Source organism: Prionailurus viverrinus, chromosome B3 (assembly GCF_022837055.1).
Source record: "Prionailurus viverrinus isolate Anna chromosome B3, UM_Priviv_1.0, whole genome shotgun sequence".
NCBI lineage: Eukaryota > Metazoa > Chordata > Mammalia > Carnivora > Felidae > Prionailurus > Prionailurus viverrinus.
The window spans coordinates 107,312,269-107,336,688 of record NC_062566.1 but is presented as its reverse complement, the minus strand read 5'-3'; the positions used below and the strand labels follow the sequence as shown (position 1 = coordinate 107,336,688).

General features: G+C 36.4%; 1 protein-coding gene across 10 annotated transcripts in view; it reads right to left on the bottom strand.

Moving 5' to 3' along the window:
* Positions 1-24,420, bottom strand: part of FUT8 (fucosyltransferase 8) — a 310,512-nt gene that overhangs the window by 241,356 nt on the left and 44,736 nt on the right. For all 10 annotated transcript variants that reach the window (XM_047862655.1, XM_047862657.1, XM_047862658.1 and 7 more), the window contains exon 2: positions 20,724-20,821. The gene's annotated coding sequence lies outside the window, so the exon portion shown is untranslated. The remainder of the gene's footprint in view (positions 1-20,723; positions 20,822-24,420) is intronic.

The following is a 24,420-nucleotide window of genomic DNA, read 5'->3' as shown; positions in this document are numbered from 1 at the left end:
CCTGGGTTTAGCCAGGCACTCAAGCTTTTAACAAAGCCCATTCACAACTCAGGCCATGTACAGTTAAGCATCTAATAAATATTTTGATTAAAAAAAAAAAAAAACTCATGGAACTTTCATCCTTGTACGAAAATACTCAATAAACAAATACAAACACATGTACACACACACATAAAGTGTCATACACAATATATGATAAAAACTAGGTATTTATTTTACACTGAGTGGTCAGAAAGAGTTTATATGAAGCTGTCAACGAATACAATCTCTTTGATAAAGTGTCATGTAGAATACTATCACTCTACAAATTCCAGTTTTTAACTTAACAGTAAGTATAAAAAGTACCACTCTACTAATTGACTGACTAGATGTTTTGTAAAGTGTCCTCTAGAATCTAGAATTAAATAAAATGAAAATTCTACTTCCGGGGCACCTAGCTGGCTAGGTCCTGAGCACAGGACTCTTGATTTAGGGGTTGTGAGTTCAATCTCCAGGTTGGGTGTGGAGCCTAGTTAATTAATAAAATTAAATTAAATTAATAATAATTCTACTTTCATTTACAATTATTCAAACTGTCAAGTAACTTATTAATGTGCAAAAGAATCCAATATGTTTTTAACAGATCCCCTTCCCCTTTAAAACTCCCAAAATACAAAATACACGTAATAAACCATCATGAAAGTACAATTATCCTAGGATTTTGCTTGTTTATTTGTTTGTTTGTTGAGAGAGAGCACAAACCCGGCGAAGAGCCAGAGGGAGAGAGACAGAATCTCAAGCGGGCTCACAGGGTTTGATCTCAAGATCCTAGAATCATGACCCGAGACAAAATCAAGATCAGACACTCAATAGAGCCACCTAGGTGTCTATTTCCTAGAATTTTTAAGAATATTTCCATATTACAAGTCACTACTAACTGGTAGCACAGTAAGTAATATTTTTTAAATGAGATTTATCTTCTCTTCTGAAGTTGCCTATATCTAATTTCCTCAAGCCAGTAACTCAGACCCTAAACCATAGTAACACTATTTCTCTAAAAACTGAAGTATCTAAGATACATAACTATATACAGTGGAAGACAGAATCTCTTTTCAGAATAGTAAGCATACGTACAAAGATTTCTGTGACTGTGAATGCACTTCCAACCTCTACTGACCAAAAAGAAAGACAAGGAACAATCAGAGCTCTCAAGCATTTGAATATCACAGAGTACCCTTAGAGTGCTCTCAACATTTTACAAACACCTGGTCTTCTAACTAAATGTCTAAGTGAACTACCCAAGCCTAGCTAGTATCCAAGTCAGGAATCAGACCATACCTGCACCTGCCTTACTCTATAGCTTATGCTCCCTACAGCAATTCTAAACCACACAAACACCCTGACTAACCTGAATGTCCAGGGAAATATCAAGAGTAACAACAACAACAAAAAAAAAAGCACATACTTAAGTAGAAAAAAGCTTCATATTTAGGAATAATATTTGGAATAAATCTAATCATAAAAGTCAATCCTATTACCACGCATATAATAATACTTACCAAGAAACATTATGAAAGAGATAACATAGGATAACCCTTCTAACTAGAACTTAGAATTATCAGAATACTTTTTGAAAATGGGGATAATTTTATTAAGTTTTCGTGAAGTAGTCACTGTTTTTCAATCAATACCCTTGAAAATCCTTCCTAAAAGTTGATCTTATCTCCCATCTTACAACTGTAAAGAACTCAAAAGAATAAAACAAAACTATAAAGAACTTAAAGTAGGTGCACCTGGCTGGCTGAGTTGGTACAGCATGTGACTCTTGATTTGGGGGTAGTGAGCTCAAGCCCGATGCTGGGCACAGAGATTACTTAAAATAAAAAATAAATTAGAGAGGCCTGGGTGGCTCAGTTGGTTAAGCATCCAACTTCAGTTCAGGTCATGATCTCATGGTTCATGAGTTCCAGCCCCACATGGGGCTCTCCACTCAACACGGAGCCCACTTCAGATCCTCTGTCTCCCCTTCTTTCTGGCCCTTCCCTGCTTGCTCACTTGCTCTCTCTCTCTCTCTCTCTCTCTCTCTAAAATAAATAAAAACAACAGGGGGCCTGGGTGGCTCAGTTGGTTATGCATCCAACTTCGGCTCAGGTCACAATCTCCCAGCTCATGAGTTCAAGCCCCACATCAGGATCTGTGCTGACAGCTCAGAGCCTGAAACCTGCTTCAGATTTTGTGTCTCCCTCTCTCTCTGCCCCTCCCCCCCCCTCAAAAATAAACATTCAAAAAAATTTTTAATAAAAACACTTAAAAAACTTAATTAAAAATTAAAAAAAAAGAACTTAAAGTGGTTCTTAGTAAAAACAAGTATTACCCAGAAATAGGAGGAGGAGGAGGAGGAAGAGGAGGAGGAGGAGTGGTAGGACAAGGAGTAATACCATTAGAACATTGTACTAATAGAAGTACTAATAGTAATGACAGAAGTAGTTTACAGCAACAGTAGTGATAGTACGGTCATATTTATAGTAATATTACTAGTAAATGTAATATGCCAAGAAAAATATATTTTTGGTTTGAACCACACAAAACGTGAGGGTCCTTATTAAAAGTAGTAATTCTCGGGATGCCTAGGTGGCTCAGTCAGTTAAGCATCTTACTCTTGGTTTCAGCTCAGGTCATGATCTCATGGTTCATGAGTCTGAGCCCTACATCTGGCTCTGCCCTCACAGTGCAGAGCCTACTTCTCTCTCTTTCCCTCTCTCTCTGCCCCTCCCCTGCTCATGTGCTCTTTCTCTCAAGATAAGTAAGTTTTAGAAAGAAGAAAGAAAGAAAGAAAGAAAGAAAGAAAGAAAGAAAGAAAGAAAGAAAGAAGAAAAGAAAAGAAAAGAATGAAGTAAATCTCTTTGCATACATATGTAACTAAATGCTATGGGAAAAGAAAAGAAAGAAAAAGAAAAAGAACAAAAAGTAATTCCCTTGTATACATATGTAACTAAATGCTATTATAACTTAACCAGTAAAGTCTAGAGTTAAACTTTAGAGACCAGGTACTTGAAATTTAGCTTTAAAAGTATCTCTGTGGAGTGCCTGGGTGGCTCAGTTGGTTAAGCATCCGACTCGGTGTCTCATCCTTGATTTCAGCTGAGGTAATGATCTCACAGATCATGAGACAGAGCCCCACACTGGGCTCCATGCTGATTGTGGAGCCTGCTTGGGATTCTCTCTCTTCCTCTCTCTGCCTCTCCCCTGCTCACGCTGTCTCTCTCACTCTCTCTTTCAAAATAAATAAATAAATAAACATTTTAAAAAATGTTTAATTTAAAATTAAAAAACAATAAAAGTACCTCTGCTATCAACTCAATTGTCATCTCCATCAAGCATCATTCTCAAACTCCCTAATTCTCCACTCAGAGGATATCATCACTCCCTCCCCATTCTTTCAAAAGCATACTTTTAAGAGCACAATTCCCTATTTGTCACAATTTTAGAGATTTCTGTCTTTCCTCTGGCCTTTTGCTTCTTTAAGACTTTAATTCATGTTGTATGTTGTGGGTGTCTTGGCATTCAACACAGTACCTGAATCTTAACGTTCAGTTAATGGTTATTCCACTTAAAAAACATTCAATCATCTGATGTGTAATTCACAATGAAAATTTACTAAGGGCAGCTTAGAAGCTGCTAAAGTTTGTATATGAAGAATTGATGTATAAAGATATTCAAGAGAGCTCAGTCCCAAATAATATATTCTGGACACAAGTTCTTTCTGATTTGAGTAAGGTTTTAAGATATCAGCATTATCAGGCCGAAACTTCTACTATTAGATCTACTTTTATTTTTGTTTCTTAAAGTTTATTTATGTGTTTTGAGAGAAACAGAGAAAATGCATGAGCAGGGGAGGAGCGGGGGGAGGGGGGGGGGGAGATAGAGAATCCCAAGCAAGCTCTGCAAGCCTGATGAGGGGCTCAAACTCAGGAACTATGAAATCATGACCTGAGCCAAAATCAAGAGTGGGATATTTAACCGACCGAGCTACCCAGGAGCCTCATATTAGATCTACTTTTGAAGCCACCCATTTACTGACAAGTTCAAGTATTCCCTCCTCTGTAAACCCTTTAATTACCGTCTAGGCACAATTTATTATTTCTCCCCATGTACTACTACTGAGTTTTACAAATACGTCAATTGTATTTACCACACTAAGTAGACCAGGACTAAACTTCATACAACTCAACACATTTCACACGTTACAGACTGATTCCCTCAAACTACCTTCAGAACACCAAATTCAGTCTCTTATATATCATTTTATCAATGATTTTGAGTTACTTCATGAAGCTCTGGTAGCTCACAATGCTAAGGAATTAGAAGAAGTTTGAAACCAGGCCTCACTGAAGTAGAGATAAACAAAAATATTATCCTGGCCTATGATGAAAAAACAAATTAACTCACCCTACCTTATTTCCCTGTCCTACCACAGACAAAGCCTTGGCCACATATACATAAAAGTTGGAATGGTAAGGGTGAAGGGGTGACTAAAGCTTTCATTATAAAATCCTGCAGGGCCGGTGTCCTATTGTCTGGCCTAACTCTTCCCAAGACCTACTCCCAACAGTTCTTGATTTCTCCCTTGGGACAGTGTAGAGCTATAGAAATTGCTGAGTTGCAAACAGACATCCTAGGTGATCAAACATGTGAGTGGGAAGCATCCTTTAAGTAGCCAGGTCACACTGTCACAGCAGGGCAAGAAAGATCCTTTTCCCCCCAGCTTCATATACCTACCATTCCAGTAACAGGACTCAAATTCCAGAGGCTGCACCCCTCTCTACAAGGAGCCAAAGTTGGGCCCAAGATCCATTTGTTCAGCCCAAGGACAGGTATCCCACTCAGATACTTTTGATGTTGTGTACTAACTAGGATTCCTGGTCCCAAGAGACAACATGACCAGAAACTAGAATTTGATGTTTTATAATGACAGATTTGGCTCTGTGGAGTAACTCCCCATAAAATACCCAAACACCTCCTACCTCTCTGCCATGTGAATATTTATTTTCAAACACATTTTGGGGAACATATTATTATACAGGAAATTAGGGGGCTTCTTACATTGCAACTATTAACTTACATTTCCCGCTCACCTACTAAATTATCAGCTTCCAAACTGCAGGGTCTTAATTATTTTGTGTTCCGAACTCATAGTAATTGTGCATTACATTTGTTGGAGAAAAGGCGGGAAAGCAAGAATAGAAAAAAGAAGGCAGTAAGGATAGAAAGAAGTATGATAAGCACCTTTGCATACATCACTTTAAATCTCACACCAATTCAGATATTCCTAAGTGATATATACATTTTTTAAATCCTATCTTCCCTTAAAAAAAAAAAAATCACAAAGAATGAGAACAAATTTCAATTACAGAATTTTACTGCCTTTAAATGAATGAACCCAGTGCACCTGGGTGGCTCAGTCAGTTGGGCATCTGACTTCAGCTCAGGTCACGATCTCACCACTTGTGAGTTCGAGCCCCGCGTCAGGCTCTGTGCTGACAGCTCAGAGCCTGGAGCCTGCTTCAGATTCTGTATCCCACTCTCTCTCTGCCCCTCCCTTGCTCATGCTCTGTCTGTCTCTCTCTCAACAATAAATAAAACATTAAAAAAAAATGTTTTTAATGAATGATCCCAACAATTCTGCATGATCTTTTCCTTCCCTTGGGTCACCTACATCTCAGTAGAAAAATGATATTTTTAATCATAGTAAAATATCTTGAAGATGACAAGAGTAAAAAAAGTAAATACTTTATAAAATGCCTAATCTAGAAAGCAAGAAGGGAATACACAGTATAGAAGGTCTTAAAACAATCCTTTGACAGCTTTTATGGGTGAAGAAGTGGTTTCAGAATCATCAGACTCACTAAATGTTTCTAAGAAGTTTCTATTACTACTGACTTTCCATTCAAAAGGCTAGACCCAATTTAGCCCTAAACACAAATGATAGGGCAGAGGAAAAGTCAGAAGAATGCAGAAAAATCTAATAAGGAATCCTGACAGACATCAAATTACACCCACAAATATATAATCAGTAAGGAAAATTCAATTTGTAAGTACAACATAAAATATTAAATTATTTGACTAAATATAATTTATAACCTAAGTATGAGAGTCTAGAATACCAAGTTTGACACATCCAGGAGATCATTTTTATCACCTAGTTATAAATTTCAATTTTTAGAAGAGAACAATGTGAATCGTTGTGGCAATATAAGTCCTAAAGTATTGTTTTCTAATCACATAAGAAAAAAAAATTACACTTTTCAAGATCCAATAAAAGTTAATTAGCCCCAGGGAAAAAAACATAAAATAGTCTTTAAAAGAAAAAGGAAGTGAAAGACAGAGAGACTGAGACTTCTGAAAATCCAGGCAAGGAAAAGGCACATGCAAAAGCTAAGTCAAAAGCAATGGAAAAGCTAAATAAATGTACACACAGCTCAGTCTGACCAACCCAACTACATCATTCAATTAAAAAAAAAAAAAAAAGCTATAATTAAAAACACAATGATGCAGAATGTGAAAACACTAGTAACTATAAAAAGCACAAATTTAAAAAGAAATAATGGGTGCGTCTGGATGGCTCAGTTAGTAAGCATCTGACTTTGGCTCAGGTCATGATCTCATGGTCTGTGGGTTCAAGCCCCACATCGGGCTCTGTGCTGACAGCTCAGAGCCTGGAGCCTGCTTCAGATTCTGTGTCTCCCTCTCTTTCTGCTTCTACCCCACTCATACTGTGTCTCTCTCTCAAAAATAAATAAACATTAAAAAAAAATTTAAAAAGAAATTATGATCACAACTATGTAAAAAAAAAATCTATATATGAAAAAGAACAAAAAGGCACATACACTCACACAGTAACTATAGTCATATTAAACTGTGGGATTAAGGGGGCGCCTGGGTGGCTCAGTCGGTTAAGCATCCGACTTCGGCTCAGGTCATGATCTCACGGTCCGTGGGTTCAAGTCCCGCGTCAGGCTCTGTGCTGACAGCTCGGAGCCTGGAGCCTGTTTCGGATTCTGTGTCTCCCTCTTTCTCTGACCCTCCCCTGTTCATGCTCTCTCTCTCTCTCTCTCTGTCTCAAAAATAAATAAATGTTAAAAAAAAAAAATTAAACTGTGGGATTAAGGAAGATTCTCTTATTTTAAGAGAACCATTGCTTGAATTATCTAAATATAGTAATTTTTAAAAACTTTTTTTAAATATTAATTTTTGAGAGAGAGACAGACAGATAGAACATGAGCAGGGTAGGGGCAGAAAGAGAGAAACACATAATCTGAAGCAGGCTCCAGACTCCAAGCTGACAGCACAGAGCCCGACGCTCGGCTCAAACTCACCAACCATGAGATCACGACCTGAGCCAAAGTTGGGCCCTTAACCGACTGAGCCTCCCAGGTGCCCCATATACTGACTTTTTTAACGTAACGATTTTTCAAAAGAAAATAAACTACATTTTACGTATAACTTACCACACTTTCTCTTTTCATACTTCTACCAAGATATCATACTTCTACAAAGCACTAAATTCACGATATCTAAGCACTAAATTCATGATGTGCATTAAACTGTTTTACCACATCACAGAAAATGTAAGGATTAACATTATTACCCTATTCTCTGCTCATAAAAATAATTAGTGGGCAGTGTAATAATTAAATTAAGACACCCAATCTAAGTGAGTCATCCAATTAATTAATTCCATATATCCAAAGTATCAGCACAAGGTTTTAAGAACCATCCCAGAATCATCAGTATAATTATCCCAAGTGCAAATTAGTGAAACTTGACATGACCCTATACCCAAAAAGGCTGTAAAAATGAAGTGTTTTTTGTATGGTTTAAGATAAAAATGAAACTCTAACTACCAACATAGGAAACAAAGTTTGTCACTGTCCCCAAACTATACTTGCAAAAAGAAGAACAATAAATAGGCTAAGAAGTCATTTCCCCAATAACAAGTATCAGTCCTAAGACCAATTTCCCTCTGAAAAAGTCCTTTACTCATTCTTGTAAGTTAGAATACATCATTTCAAACGGTGCAAACTTAATGCCAGAAGGAAATCAAATTCCAAAATACTGTCAACTCAGACAGAGGATATTATACCAAGTCTTTACCATTACAAAGTTGTCAGAAAGAGTCAAAAATGATCTTCAATCAGATCTGACATAAAAAGCTTATAGTTCATCACTTCTGTTCTCACTACAAAAACAAACAAAAAACAAAAACCTGAGAAAAATGAAAATGACGACTCAGCTCCATCAGAGATTTGAGCTCAGAGGGAAAAGTGCTACCCTGAAAACTGGAGAGACAGACACGCAGATACAGAAAATCACAGTGTGGGAGATGCAGAAGCCCAGGAACATAAGCCTTCAGCTGAGCCAGTACGAACAGGAATACTTTAAACAGTAATTGACAATTTGCTGGAGGCTCTGTGTCGACTAGCTTAGGATGAAAAACTGAGAGGGAATACAGTCTTTGAGAAGTCCCCACATTTTCTTGACTTTTTACCTCCAGGAACCCTATCAGGTTCTCACTGGGAAGATCTGAGAAAAATGTCGTTTCCTCAAGGGGGAGGGGAAAAGTAACCATCCTGAAATATGCCCAGAGCTCTCTGTTCTTAAAAAGGTCTGCCTCAAAAGAAAACTAATTTTAGTAAAGCCTAACAAACTGGAATTTTATAAAGCCTAACCAACCAGGGTTTTACAGTATCTAACAAACCTAGGGGAAAGGAAATATCCAACTCCAGCCCCCCCTACCCTTCAACATGAGGTAAGAGACAACCAAATCGAGTTCACTAAATCACTGAGACCTAATCTGATCCCTTACCACCACATCAATGTAACTCCTGTACAACAATAGAGCATCACAAATAACAGAACTGCAAGCCTCAGACCCTACTGAAGGATTCTCTACAAAACCCAAAAACAGCAGAACAGCCAAAAACAAAACACTACAAATTTTAGTCTCTGAAACCACTGCTACAGCATATAGTAAACACAGCCTAACTCCTTGTCAGAGAAACATAAAACCTCAAACTAAAGGCCTATTTACTTCAGTTTGTTTTACCTAATATAACACGTCTGGCTATCAACAAAAATGTACAAAGCATTGTAAAGGCAAAAACTGTACTCTGAAGACACAAAGCAAGCCTCAAAACCAGATTCAGGTAGGACAGAGATTTTAGAATTATCACTGGGTTTAAAAATAGCTATGGTAAATATGCTAAGGGTAGTAATGGGAAAAGTAAACATGCAAGAACAGATGGGTAGTGTAAGCAGAGAAACGGAAACTCTAAGAAAAAAGAAATGCTACAAATCAACAACACTGTAAGGGAAAAAGTATGTCTTTGATGATAAACAATAAACTAGATCCGTAAGGATCAGAATCCACCACACAGGATAAATACTATAATACTTACATCTAGGCATATCATAACAAAACTCAAAAAACTAGCTGAGAAAATCTGAAAAGAATCAGAGAAAAAAAAGCAAAAAACCTTACCTAGCCAGGAGAAAAATAAGAATTCCATCAAACCTTCTCTTCAGAAACCATACAAGCAAGGTAAGTGAAGTGAAACATTTTAAGTGTTAAAAGAAAAACCACAAATCTAGAATTCTGTACCTGGGAAAATTATCCTTCAAATGTGAAAAGGAAATAAAAGCTTTCTCTGACAAAAATTGAGGGAACTGAAGGTCTACTGGCCTTCCTTGCAAGAAATGTTTTAAAAAGTCCTTCAGAAGGAAGGAAAATTACAAAGCATTATAAGTACAAATTACAAAGGGTCAGAAAATTTGGATTACATAAAAAAAATGAAGAAATTAGAGAAACAATTTTTAAAAAGGTAGTGGCATCTGGGTGGCTCAGTCAGTTAAGCATCTAATTTCAGCTCAGGTTATTACCTCATAGTTTGTGAGTTCGAGCCCCTCACTGGGCTCTGCACTGGTGGTGCAAAGCCTGCTCGGGATTCTCTCTCTCTCTCTCTCTCTCTCTCTCTCTCTCTCTCTCTGCCCCTTTCCCACTTGTGCTCTCTCTCTCAAAATAAATAAATAAATTTTTTTAAAAAGGTAAAATTAAATCTTAGTTTTCTTATTCTTAATTGATCTAACAAAATAACCATTTGTTAAAAATAATAATAATAGCACAATATATATCCAGTGATCACAGCTTATAGATAAATGAAATGAATGGCAACAATATTATAAAGGATAAGAAAAAGGAATTAAGAATACTCTGTGATAAGGTACCTGCACTACCCATGAAGTGATATACTATTATTTGAAACTGAACCAAGGGGTGCCTGGGTTAAGCATCTGACTTCAGCTCAGGTCATGATCTCATGATTCATGAGTTTGAGCACCACACCAGGCTCTCTGCTGTCAGCACAGAGCCCACCTCGGATCCTCTGTGTCTCTCTCTCTCTCTCTGCCCCTCCCCTGCTCGTACACTCTCTCTCTCTCACTCTGTCTCAAAAATAAATAAACATTTAAAAAAATTAAAGGGATGCCTTGGTGGCTCAGTCAGTTAAGTGTCCAACTTCAGCTCAGGTCATGATCTCATGGTGCGTGAGTTTGAGCCCCACATCAGGCTCTGTGCTGACAGCTCGGAGCTTGGAGCTTGCTTTGAATTCTGTGCCTCCCTCTCTCTCTGCCCCTCCCCCACTCACACTGTGTCTCTCAAAAATAAACAAACAAATACATACATACATACATACATACATACATAAAAGTGAACCTAGATTAGTTGTAAATGTAAAATTACAAACTCTGGGGTAACCACTAAAAAATATGTAAAGTAAATATAATGATATACTAAGATATGATTTAAAAAAATGAAATTATATAAAATGTTCAACTGAAACAAGAGAAAGCAATAACAGAGTGGAAGACAAAAAGAAACAACAGAGACAAGGAATAGAAAGCAGTTAAAAATATGGTAGATATAAATCCAAGTATACAAATAATTACCTTAAATAACAATGGTCTAAATACATCAATTAAAAGACATACTATCGGGGTTCCTGGGTGGCTCAGTTGGTTAGGTGGCCAACTTTGGCTCAGATCATGATCTCACAGTTCATGGGTTTGAGCCCCACGTCCAGCTTTACTGACACCTTGGAGCCTGGAGCCTGCTTCAGATTCTGTGTCTCTCTCTCTCTGCCCCTCCCCCACTCACACTCGTGTGTGTCTCTCTCTCTCTCTCTCTCTCTCTCAAAAATAAATAAATATACAAAAAAGACAAAGACTGTCAGTCAATGATGAAGGGTGGGCATTACACAATGCCAAAGGTCAATTCTCAAGAAGATCTAACTTCCCTTATATGTATACACCTAACAACAAAGCATCAAAATATATGCCATAAAAATTAACAGAACTGCAAAGAGAAATACACGAATTCACCATATATTTGGAGACTTCAACACCCCTCTATCAGTAACTGACAGAACCAAAACACATAAAATTAGTAAGAATACTGTTAAACTGAATAGCACCATCATTCAGCCAGATCTAATTGCCATCCATATACTACTTTATCCAACAACAACAGTATACACATTCTTCTCAAGCTCAAAGAGAACATTTACCAAGACAGACTACATTCTGGGCCACAAAACACACCTTAGTCATACAAAGTAGGCTCTCAGACCACAGTGGAATTAAACTAATAATTAATAACACAAAGATAGCTAGAAAATATGCAAATATTTGGAAATAAACAACACACATAAGTAACATGTGAGTCAAAGAAAACATCTCAAGAAATTAATATTTTAATCTAAGTAAAAATGTAAATAAAACATAAGAATTTGTGGGATGCAATATGCACCACTGTATTTTCTCTCTCAGAGAAAAATTTATATACCATTGGAGGCATATATTAAAAGAAGGAGCTAAAATCAATCACCAAGCTTCTGCCATGGGCAACTAGAAAAAGAAAGGCAAATGAAATCCAAACTAAGCAGAAGAAAACAAATAATAAAAATCAGAGAAGAAATCAGTGAAATTGAAAGTATGTAAACAATAGAGAAAAAAAGCAACAAAACTAAAAAAGCTGGTTCTTTGAAAAGATCAATAAAATGGATAAACCCTTAGGCTTCTCAAGAAAAAAGGAGAGATGATACAGGTTAGTAATATCAGAAATGAAAGAGGTTCCATCTCCAGCGATCCTATGGACATTAAAAGGATAATAAAGGAATATTATAAATAATTCAAGGCCCATAAATTTGACAACGTAGATGAAATGGAACAAATCCTTGAAAGACAATCTACCACAGCTCACAGAAGGAAGAAAGAGATCACCCATATAAGGCTATAATGATCAAAGAAACTGAATAAATAAATAATAATTTCCAAAAACGAAAGCTTCATACCCAGATAATTTCCCAAGTGAATTCTACCAAACATTTAACGAACAAGTAATACCAATTCTCTACAGCCTGTTCCAGAAAGTATAAGAGGGAGCAGTTCTCAATTCATTCTATGTGGCCAGCATTACCCTAATACTAAACCCATACAAGAAAAGAAAACTACAAACATCTCTCATGAACACAGATACAAAAAACCCCTCAAAAAATATTAGCAATTCTAATTATGCACCACAAATAGGATTTATTCCAAGTATATAAATCAAGTTCAATATTTAAAAATCAATTAATGTATCAATTAATGTAATCAATCACACATCAATACAAGAAAAATCATGTGCTATCAATACATGCAGAAAAAGAATACATAAAATCCAACACCCATTTACAATAAAAACTCACAGCAAAATAGGAATACAAAGGAACTTCCTCAAGCTGATAAAGAAAATCTATAAAAAATATACAGCAAATATCATTCTTAACAGTAAGAAACTAGATACATTCTCTCTTAAGACTTTTCCCTTTCAGAATTCCTACTTATATTACACTGGACATCCTAGCTAATGCAATAAGACAAGAAAAGGATATCAATGATATACAAATTAGGAAGGAAAAAATCAAACTGTCTTTTGTTCACAGATGATATGATCATCTACATAAAAAAATCCCAAAGAATTGGAAGGGGGAAAAAAAAACCCAAAATCTGGTATTAATAAGCAATTATAGAAAGACTGCAAGATATAAGGGAACTCTGTACTTCTGTTCAATTTTTCTCTAAAGGTAAAACTACTCTAAAAAATAAAATTAAAAGAAAACAAAAAACACAAAACCCTCCACCAAACAAACAGTAATCCATTAATTCTGAATAGGTGTTTGAGGAGAGAAAAAAATGTGTTCAACATGATTTTCCTTCTTCTTTTCTTTTTTTTTTTTCCTGTGAAGCTGAAGGAATAGCTGGCTGGGGAATGCGGGGTAGGAGATTCCTCCAATTTCTCAAGCCTCTGTGAATCCAACAAAAACAAACACTACATAGAAAGTGAAGACTCCAAACCATAAAATAAATCAAACCCATCCATACTCTACTTTTCAATCTTTGCCAATTCATAATTCTCTGAAATTGGAAAATATTTATTACAAGTGGAAGAAACTTTATCTTGTTGTTAAACATTAGACCAACTTCAAGGTCTAAAATGAGGAGGGGAAAACTACAACCAAAGAGAGTTTGATCCAAACCTGAATCATCAGCCACAATCTCCACCCTATACCCCACTCCTCCAAGAAAAGCCTTCCAGGCTTTTTTTCATTCATCAGAATCACCCACAGATCAAAAAATCTTGACTTTTTCTCACTGATGTGGACAGCGTATTAAAAAAAAAAACATACACTAACAACATTCTACTATTCTTTTCATTCTACTACTCTTTCACATTGATGGAAATTGAACAGAAAATGATTCAGAAGATACTCTTATTACTGAATTATAGCATCTATTTATATTAGTTTTTACATTATGATCATTTTAACACTTTATTTCAAGTACTTCTACGGTATTATTGCAAATTTTATACTCTAGTATGTCTCCTAAAATTAAAAAAAAAGAAACCACCACTGTTGCAGTAACTGGTGATGGTCTCTGAATCACCCAAATACTCATGCTGAAAACAGGAACTTGGGAAAATTTGTCTGTAATTGAAGAGCAGTTATGTAGGAAAGTCCTTAAGTTTAAGCGTTGAGAGATTCCCAGGGTTTCCTGGAAGATGGGTTTGATATTCTACTGCATGGAATGAATCAAAAATTCATTTTCTTCTACTTCAATCACTTTCATGCAAATCCAAAGATATTGGTTCAACCTACATTTATACTTACCACCAATACATACACACTGTTAATATGTACCTTGAAAAGGACAAGCACAGATACAACCATAGGTAGTTTTACCATTGCCAAAAAAATTTCCTGTTAAGCATCCACAATATGTCTATGAAGTAACTATGTATTTTCAACATTATTCAAAAAAGAATTCGAACAGTACTACAATGACTTACTCAAAACATAAGAAAAATCCAATGGAAGAAGAGACACTTAAACCTAGAACTCCATCCAGCACCATGCACCACCTCACTAGACTACTACTATTCTCTAGTAAGAAGTTTTCTCAGATCCCATGACCACAGGAATATTATGATAGAGAAATGTGGGCAATGAAGGGAGAGCTACACTCTCATGCTCACTTCAGAAAAGGTTATTTTATTTTCTGAACTCAGCTGAGAGAGTACAGCAACAACACATTTTTCTAAGTTCAAGTGAATTAACTGACCTGAAGAATGTCTCCCTTCCAAATATACTATTTCAAACTAACAGAAAAACAAAATATGGTTAAGTCAGAGAGATCAGGACTAACTGTATGTTTACCTAGTATCTTCATGAATGATCTTCACCCAATAATAAATAAAATCTTCTCCCATAAATAAGGCTACATTCACAGGTCAGAATCTATCATATCAGCATTTAAAGCATTCTCTATTTCCTTTTCTCATTTTGTCACTCCAACAAATTGAACACACACTCAACAATTACCAAACTTCAGAATCTGAGAGCTAGAAAGGCCCTTAGAGATCATTTGGTCCATTCCTCTTTTCTTCTAGACCTCCCCATTTACCTATTGAGACACTAATAGCTAGAGAAGACAGTAATTTTCTCAAGCTAGTTCATAGCAGGGTACAAACCAGAACCAAGGCAACTTGATTTCCGTACTGGTATTCTTTCCACTACATCATGCTGTTGTCAAAAACTCTGAAGAGCCTGAGATTTTTATTCTAAATGCAAGTTAAGTAATCAGCTTGGACAGTGTCATGGATATTGAGAAACAAAATCATCTAGCCATACACAACTTAGATACTAAGGACTGAAACCACATACTCTTGTGTACTGGGTTGAATAATGTCTCTCCAGAATTCATTCATTGTGATCATAACCTTATTTGGAAATCAGGTCTTTGCAGATATAATCAAGGTAACATGAGGTTATAGTGAATTAAGGTGGGCTCTAATCCAATGACTGGTGTCCTTATCAGAGAGAAATTTTAATACAGATACGGAGGGAAGACTGCCATGTGAAGATGGAGGTAGAAATTAGAGTTATGCTGCTACAAACCAAAAAACACTAAGGACTTCTTGTAAACAACAAAAGTTAGGGATGAAAGGATTTTTTTTAAGCCCTTAAGTGTGTGGTAATTTGTGATAGCAGTCCTAGAAAACTAATGTAACTACCTACACATACAACTTCCTGTGTATATTAACAAGACTTTATTAGGCCAATGTCATCATTAGCATATCTCTACTATTCCAGAAGACTCTTGCATGAATATAACTTGATTGTTCATTACAGAAGCTTCAGGAAAGACCCATCAACTCTTCAACAAGAAACATCAACAATTTTCAAATCCTTGCCTTGCTGTTTCGCCAATTCTAAACTATTATATCATGGTATTCAATCCTAATCAGGCCCCATCATTACCACTGGAAGACTCAAATAAAATTTCAAATTCTCACATTTTAGCCTTGACTTTGCCCCTCTAAGATACCACCAAAGCTCTTGCAAGGTGGTATTCTCCTTCACAGCATAAGCCATAAACTCGGCTTTGTGTAACACAATCAGTAGGTTGTGTTAATGATACCTGGTTAAATCAGCATCAGATAATCCTGGCAGAAGGTATGACACTCTTGGGTCAGAGACAAAGAAGTTTACTACTCAAAACAACAGTAGTGGCCAGAATATAATCTTTTGCACTGGTTCCCCAAGCTCTAATTCTTTTTTTTTTTTTTTCAACGTTTTTTTTTTTATTTTATTTTTGGGACAGAGAGAGACAGAGCACAAACGGGGGAGGGGCAGAGAGAGAGGGAGACACAGAACCGGAAGCAGGCTCCAGGCTCTGAGCCATCAGCCCAGAGCCCGACGCGGGGCTCGAACTCACGGACCGCAAGATCGCGACCTGAGCTGAAGTCGGCCGCTTAACCGACTGAGCCACCCAGGCGCCCCCCCAAGCTCTAATTCTTAAGAGGCAACACAAGGAGAGCCAGTGATGCCTGTACACACAGTAGGCTGTATTATAGGAGAAAAAAGCTGAGCTTATCCAATCTAAATCTTTCAAGGAGTAACAAACCCTATCTTTTCCCCCAAAGGGATTATCTTGATTATCCTGAACAGCAAAGAAATCTATCACCTGTCCTTATGGAAACACTATTTCTATCTATGTAGGCTGTTTGCTATACAAATTTCCTTAAAAGACAGCCCCCAACAAAAGCTGTCAATGCTTCTGCTCAGAATATGGACAGAAACACAAAAGACTCCTAAAGAATTGTCTCCAAATAGGTGTCCTCTTTGTCCTAAAAGGCTAGAAATTCTTAGGAAATCAGAATGAACATAGTATAACACAATAAGTATTACATGTTACAGGAGAAAAAAATTAGAGCAAAGTATACTTTCTGTATAACTAAAACCACTTGAACTGAGTCACAATTTCTTAATATGCCTATACATCAAATACCCAAAAGTAAACACCTATGATATTATATTTATTTTAAAATGTTCCATTTCTAAAATAGTATCTCTAACAAGTTTTTTGCTAATTTTCTAGGTTTGGTAGTGCTCATGAGAAAAATGAGCACTTTAATTATACCTGTAAACATGTTAATTAGTGAAATCCTCCAGAGCAGATTTTAGGGTACTCAGATTTTCAACCAAAAAATCTAAGGTCCATATTTATCTGAAATGTTTGTGAAAATAGAGGTCTTATTTAAATTTTATACTTTTAGGGGTGCCTGGGTGGCTCAGTCAGTTAAGCGTCTGACTTCAGCTCAGGTCATGATCTCACAGTTCACGGGTTCAAGCCCCGCGTCGGGCTCTGTATTGACAGCTCAGAGTCTGGAGCCTGCTTTGGATTCTGTGTATCCCTCTCTCCCTGCCCCTCCCAACTAGCGCTCTGTCTCTGTCTCTCAAAAAATAAAATAAAAATGTTAAAAATAAATAAATTTTATGCTTTTAAATTGATCTACATAAAAATGCTTTCACATAGTTATATTTAAACATCAACACTTTTTTTGTATCTGTTTGAAATCTAAGATTGTATCTAATACCATTTCAATAGTGACCTGTTCTAACTTAAAGTCTGAAGTTAAAGTCTGAAAAAGAAATTAAAAACTGAATTTTATAAACAATTTTATTTTTATTTTTTTACATTAATTTAAAACTTGGAGAGTGTTCTGCATCCTGGAGGGTAGGGGAGAAGCTATATTAGAATGTCTTTAGAATTGTCAAAAACTAAAATTTCCAAATAGTATGCGGACATAAATAGTATTTTTAAACTGTAAACAACTTTAAATTGAGCAGTTTAACTTTATCCCTACCCTTAGGTCAAGCAACAATCCCAGGATAAAGAAAGGCAGGATGATGAGTAAAATGAGCCACCACACTACATGTCTGCAGCTAGCTGTATGACTAAAAGCTTATCACTTCATCTCTCTAGGTCTCCTTATTCCCATTTACAAAACACACACACACACACACACACACACACACACACACACACACACACACACAGGCATTAACCTAAATGTTCCTCAAGGTCCATTTTGTGTAATAATTATGTGAGAAGCTTTTACCCTTCTGATAGGCTCCATTTTCTCATGCTTTAAGGAAATTCACTTTTTACTTTCTTGCCCTGCCAATCTTGTAGAATCCACCACAGATGCAAGGTATTCTAATGAACTCCAAGTAGTCCATGTATGGCTGAGACTAAACCATGCATTCAACAAGTTGTAATACTTGCTATCCTTCCTTCAGAAAATACCAAAATCTAAAACAATCACTGCTGACAAGAAGCTCAATCATCTAGGGGCACGTGAGTGGCTCAGTCAGTTAAGCGCCTGACTTTGGCTCAGGTCATGATGTCACGGTTCATGAGTTCGAGCCCCGCTTCAGGCTCTTTGCTGACAGCTTAGAGCCTACAGCCTGCTTCGAATTCTGCATCTCCCTTTCTCTGCCCCTCCCCTGCTCACACTCTGTCTCTCTCTCAAAAATAAACAAACATTAAAAAAAAAAAAAAAGGAAGCTTAATCATCTAAGCCAAAACAATCTTGAGAAAGAAGACCAAAGCTAGAGGTACCACAATCCCTGATTTGAATCTGTACTACAAAGCTGCAATAATCAAAACAGTATGGTTTTGGCCCAAAATCAGACTCATCAATCAATGGAACAGAATGGAAAGCCCTAAAATAAACATAAGCTTAAATGGTTAATTAACCTATGACAAAGGAGGCAAGAATATATAATAGGGGAAAAGACAGTCTCTTCAATAAATGGTGTTAGGAAAACTGGACAGCTACATCCAAAAGAATGAAGCTGAATCACTTTCTTATACTACACACAAAAACAAACTCAAAATGGATTAAAGACCTCAATGTAATACGTGAAACCATAAAACTTAAAAAAAAAAAAACAACAACAGGCAATGATCTCTTGGACATTGGCCTTAGTAATATTTTTCAGGGTATGTCCCCAGGCAAGAGAAACAAAAGCAAAAATAAACAATTAGGATTACATCAAACTAAAAAGCTTTGCACAGTAAAGGAAACTATGAACAAAATGAAAAGGAAGCCTACTGAATGAGAGAAGCTACTTGCAAATCCAATAAGGGGCTATATCCAATAAGGGGCTAATATCTAAAACATATAAAGAAGTCATACAACTCAAAACCAAAAAACAAACAATCCAATTAAAAATGGGCAGAAGACCTGAAAGAAGATATACACAAGGTCAACAGAAACATGAACATCACTAGTCATCGGAGAAATGCAAATCAAAACCACAATGAGATATCACCTTACACCAGTCAGAATGGCTAGTATCAAAGGAAACACACACACACACACACACACACACACACACACGCACGCACGCACAAGAAATAACAAGTGTTCACAAGAATATAGAGAAAAGGCAACCCTTGTATACTATTGGTAGGATTGTAAATTGGTGGAGTCACTATGGAAAACAATTTGGAGGTTTCTCAAAAAATTAAAAATAGAAATACCATTCAACACAGCAATTCCACTTCTGGGTATTTATCTACAGAAAATAAACATACTAATTCGAAAACATATATGTACCCATATGTTTATTGCAGCATTATTTACAATAGCCAAGATATGGAAGCAACATAAAACTCCACTGACAGATGAATGGATAAAGAAGATGTGATATATATACACATATTAGTCATAAAAAAAAATACTGAAATCTTGCCATTCATGACAACATGGATGGAGAGTACTGAGCTAAGTGAAACAAGTCAGATGGAAAAAGACAAATACCATATGATTTCACTTATATATAGAATCCAAAAAGCAAAACACACAAACAAAAGAAACAGACTCATAAAAACAGAGAACTGGTAGTTGCCAGAGAGGTGGCAGGAAAGGCAAAAGAGATGAAAGGGATTAAGAGGTAAAAACTTCCAGTTATAAAATAATTAAGTCACAGGATGGAAAGTATAGCATAGGGAATGCAGTCAATATAATGTGATAAATTTGACTGATATAATCACCAAAAACTGGAAACTCCCCCAAAAGTCCATCAACTGGTAAATGGATAAACTAAATGATATATCACCATATAGCAGAACATAGCTCAGCAAGAAAAAAAGAACAAATTACTAGTATACACAACATGAATGAATCCTAATGCATTACGTTAAGTGAAAGAAACTAGATTTCAAAAGCTACATACTAAATAATTCTAGTTAAATGACATACACGAAAAGGTAGACTATAGGGACAAAAAACAAATCAGTGGTTGCTAGGAGTTGTGGTGAAGGGAGAGGCTGACTACAAAGAGACAACATAAGTGAATTTAAAAGATTATGGTGACGAATATACATTTGTCAAAATCCCAAGATTAAACACTAAAAACAAATAATAACTTTAATGTAGGACTAAAATCTGGACAAGAATCCAACCTTTAAAAGTCAGCTATCAAAAATGTCAAAAAATTCTAAGATGAGTTGTTTATTTCAGCACCAAATATACCACACAACAATGCAAGTACAATGTACCATATTTAGCCATAAACAGGGAGTAAAACATTTTTTTTATTATATGTATTACAGATTACACATGGTACTCAGAAAATGTTTATTAACTAATACACAATTCAACAAAGGTTAGACTGACCTGGTCTTTCTACTTCACTGCTATACACATACATGCTTCAAACACATAATTATCCATTTCTCAACATATTAATTTATAATTAGAACAGGGAAGTGCTGTCCACAAATATACTAACCTGAATTCGTTCAGTTAATCAATAAAGGCAATAGAACACTTTATCTTGAATGAAAATACCATCAGGGTCATGGGTACTCTCTTAGCAAAAGCAGCAACCTGGAACAACAAAAACAAATAAACAAATGAAATTGAGCCCTACTCTAAGTTCAGTTAGAATACCCTCAGTTATTATACCATTTAAAAAATTCCTTTTTCTCCCTTATAACATGTTATAACATGTGAAACTTTTGCAAGCAGTGCTTTTCTGCAAGCAGTGTTTTTCAAATCCCAATAAAGAATGGGTTTTTACTTTGCAAATTACAGTCAAACACAGTAACAGTGTCTTAATTTGCTCCATAGTTTATCTTAAAATAAGTCAGCACCTATAAAACTTACTGTGTGAACACAAAACCCTTTAATTTTGTCTACTTTTTAACATATAGGACAATCAGAATTCTCTCTTTTCAGACTAATGCTCAAAATCTCCTACAACCCTCACACCCCAATTAGCTCTACAACCTAATTTCTGACTATCTTCTACAGAAAATTCCATTCAAGCCAATTTAATTTGCTTGCTTTCCACAGAAAAATGTTGTCATTCTCTGCAACACACCACTCCTTCTTTTTAGAAGAGGGACTTTTTCTCCCTTATCCTCTTGGTGAATCAATGCATATCCATCAATTTTCTCAAAATCCAGCCCCTCCATTTCTCCCTGAGAGCTGATAAAACCACTCTGTACTCCATTAATCCTTGCCAGAATATGTTGCTGCCTTATACAGGCGCCATCTCATGTGATCTTCTGTTAAGGGACCCTATCTCTTATTTCTTTTGCCTCCCAATTACATACTACCATGTTTGACACATAGAAAGTAATCGTATGATTGACAAGTGAATGGTCTTAATAAAGATTCACACATCAAATGTTTACTAAGTACATATGTACAAAGTCATTAAGTACAAAAAGCCAAGAATAAGATAGCAACACAATACATTCTTCGGAAATATGTCTTTCTGCCAGGTACTTTACTATTGATACATGAGATTTAGGACTGACATTATTATGAATTGTGAGAAGCAGTCTTTCTCCAATGACACCAAAGCCTACTGAAACCAATTTTTTGTGATTAGAGATAATATTGAACCAACTTCAACTCCTCCAGCATAAGGTAATCCAACTATTTTCATTTTAAATTCCAAAAGTCAAAAACCTATTCTGAGGCAGACCAGCTTATTGAGAACATTCAGTAAATTAAACTAAAAATAATAAGCACATTAGTATAGTGCTTTACTATTTACATTATCTCAACTGCTAGATCTGGTTGAAAAAGACAAACTACTGCTAAGTTAACTACTCCAAGGGCCCATAAACAAACAATTCCTAAATGGCCATTAACTAGAAAAATCAGCTAAGGGCTCGTCATCATTTCTTCCTAAACTTCACCCAAAAGGCTTTACCAACCTCCCACAATAATCCAGTAGTTTAGGATTTATGCTTCTAGCCATTATGGTGTAACTGGTACCAGATTTACGCTCAGACAGTAAGCAACTACAAAACTAGAGAAAACATATGATGAAACAGTTTACAGACACTGGACAATAGTATAGCTATGCATTCCCTGAGTGAAGGAAACAAGCTAGATAAGCCCTATAAACACCTTGACTTTTTGCCAAGAGACATGTCTAGATACCACTGTAGGCAGGGAGATTCAAAGCATAACACAGCAATCTCCTTAACTTGAAAAGACAAAGATCTAAGTTCAGTAAGTTATAGGTGGCAGGAGTTACTGGAATAATATACCACAGAGGAGACATTATGCAAAAAAAAGCCCCATCTATGTAGGGGTCCACTTGAGTCTGACTTAATACTCATCTACACACAGAGTAAAATCCATGAGGCCAGGCAAAAAGCAACAGCTGAGGAACTAAAAAAAATGAACAAGCAGAGCTGAGGACATTGGAGGTTCCATCCAACCAGAGTAGAGAGAGACCTTGTATACTCTGGGCAATAAGGAGAGACCTCAGCATGGCTAAATCAGTCCTAGAATAAAGACTAGGGGCACCTCAGTCAGTTAAGTATCCCACTCTTTTTCAGCTCATGATCTCAGGTCATGATCTCAGGTTTCATGGGGTCGAGCCCCGTGTTGGGCTCTGCACAACAGTGTGGAGCAAGCTTGGGATTCTCTCTCTCTCTGACCCTCACCACCCCCCACTCTCAAAATAAAGTAAAAATAAACATTAAAAAAAAAAAGACAACTCTCTAATGAACCCAAAAGAGCTTAAAAACAACCCTTGAAGGAATAACCCAACCCTCAATTTAACATCTGTAACCAGATGATTAGCCAAATAGAAAACCTCTGATTTACAAGGCATCAGGTAAAGTATTCAGAAAGGTTCTGCCTCAGTAGTAGGGCAATTAGATTAAGTGATCCCACTCAACAAAGATTAAAAGCAATACCTTAAAGGATCAAACACCTTCCAAGTTATTTCAATATATTCCAGAAAAAGTTTGAAGACTATTTATAGGAATACAAAAATATCCAGCACCCAACAAGGTAAAATTTGCAGTGTCTCCTTTTACATGCCTGACAAGCATCAACTGATTTCCAAGCAAGTTTTTAAAAAATAAGAAAAATAGAGCCATAATGAGTAAAAATATCAATCAAAACCAGCCTAGATATGACACAGTTGGTAAGATTAGGAAACTAGGACATTAAAAGTTGTTATAAATGTATTCCATATGTTCTAGAAACCAGAAAAAAAGTTGACTACATTTTAAGTAAAGACAAAAAAAAAAAAAAAAAAAAAAAAAAAAAGGACCCAAATCAAACATCTAAAAATGACAACCAGAACGTTAGAGATCCTCTACCTGACACTCAGCGAATAATGAGACTTTCTTCTCTGATGGATCCAGACTCTATTCCTGGTGTTGTATGTGAGCTGTAAGTATTGTATTGTGCCCTCAATTCCTTTTGAGTGGTTCTTCCTAGCCTTAAGTAGTTCCCTCAAAGGTATGCACTGATTAGTGCTCAACTGAATTCTTGAAAGGAACCTCTAGAGATCTGCCCAATTCTCTTGCAGCTCTCTCTTCTATGACATTCTGCCCTGTGAACTCTAGGTGCCTTGGCTCCCCACAGCTTCCCAGCTCCATCTCTTCAACTCAGTAAGATTTCTTGGCTCCTCTGGGTTCTACTGACCTGCTCCATGCCTAGAAACTCTCTCCAGGCTAGAGCAATCTTAAGTCTCACCTAGTTTGTTTCCTGTCTCTCAGGGATCAAAGTCTTGTGTTGCCTGATGGCAAATGTCTTAGAAACTGTTGTTTCATATTTTTTTATCCAGTTAGTTCTTTCAGGCGGAAGGATACCAATTCCTGCTGGTCCATCTTGGCTGGAAGCACTATATTAACCATTTTAAAGGGGAACTATGAGCTAAATTAACTTTGTGATAGCACTGAACACTGAAATTTTCCAAAATTAGATGTATCCAATTGACACCACTCATACATTAATAAGTTATCTGAAAGCATGTAATAAATGCATAATATGTGGTAAAAAAAAAAAAAACAAAAAACAAAAAACATTAGTAACCATGAAGGTGAAATACCAGCTGTTTGCAAAGAATAAACAACACCCAGTAAGAAAAACAGTGAGGGGCGCCTGGGTGGCTCAGTCGGCTGAGCGCCCGGCTTCGGCTCAGGTCATGATCTCATGGTTTGTGA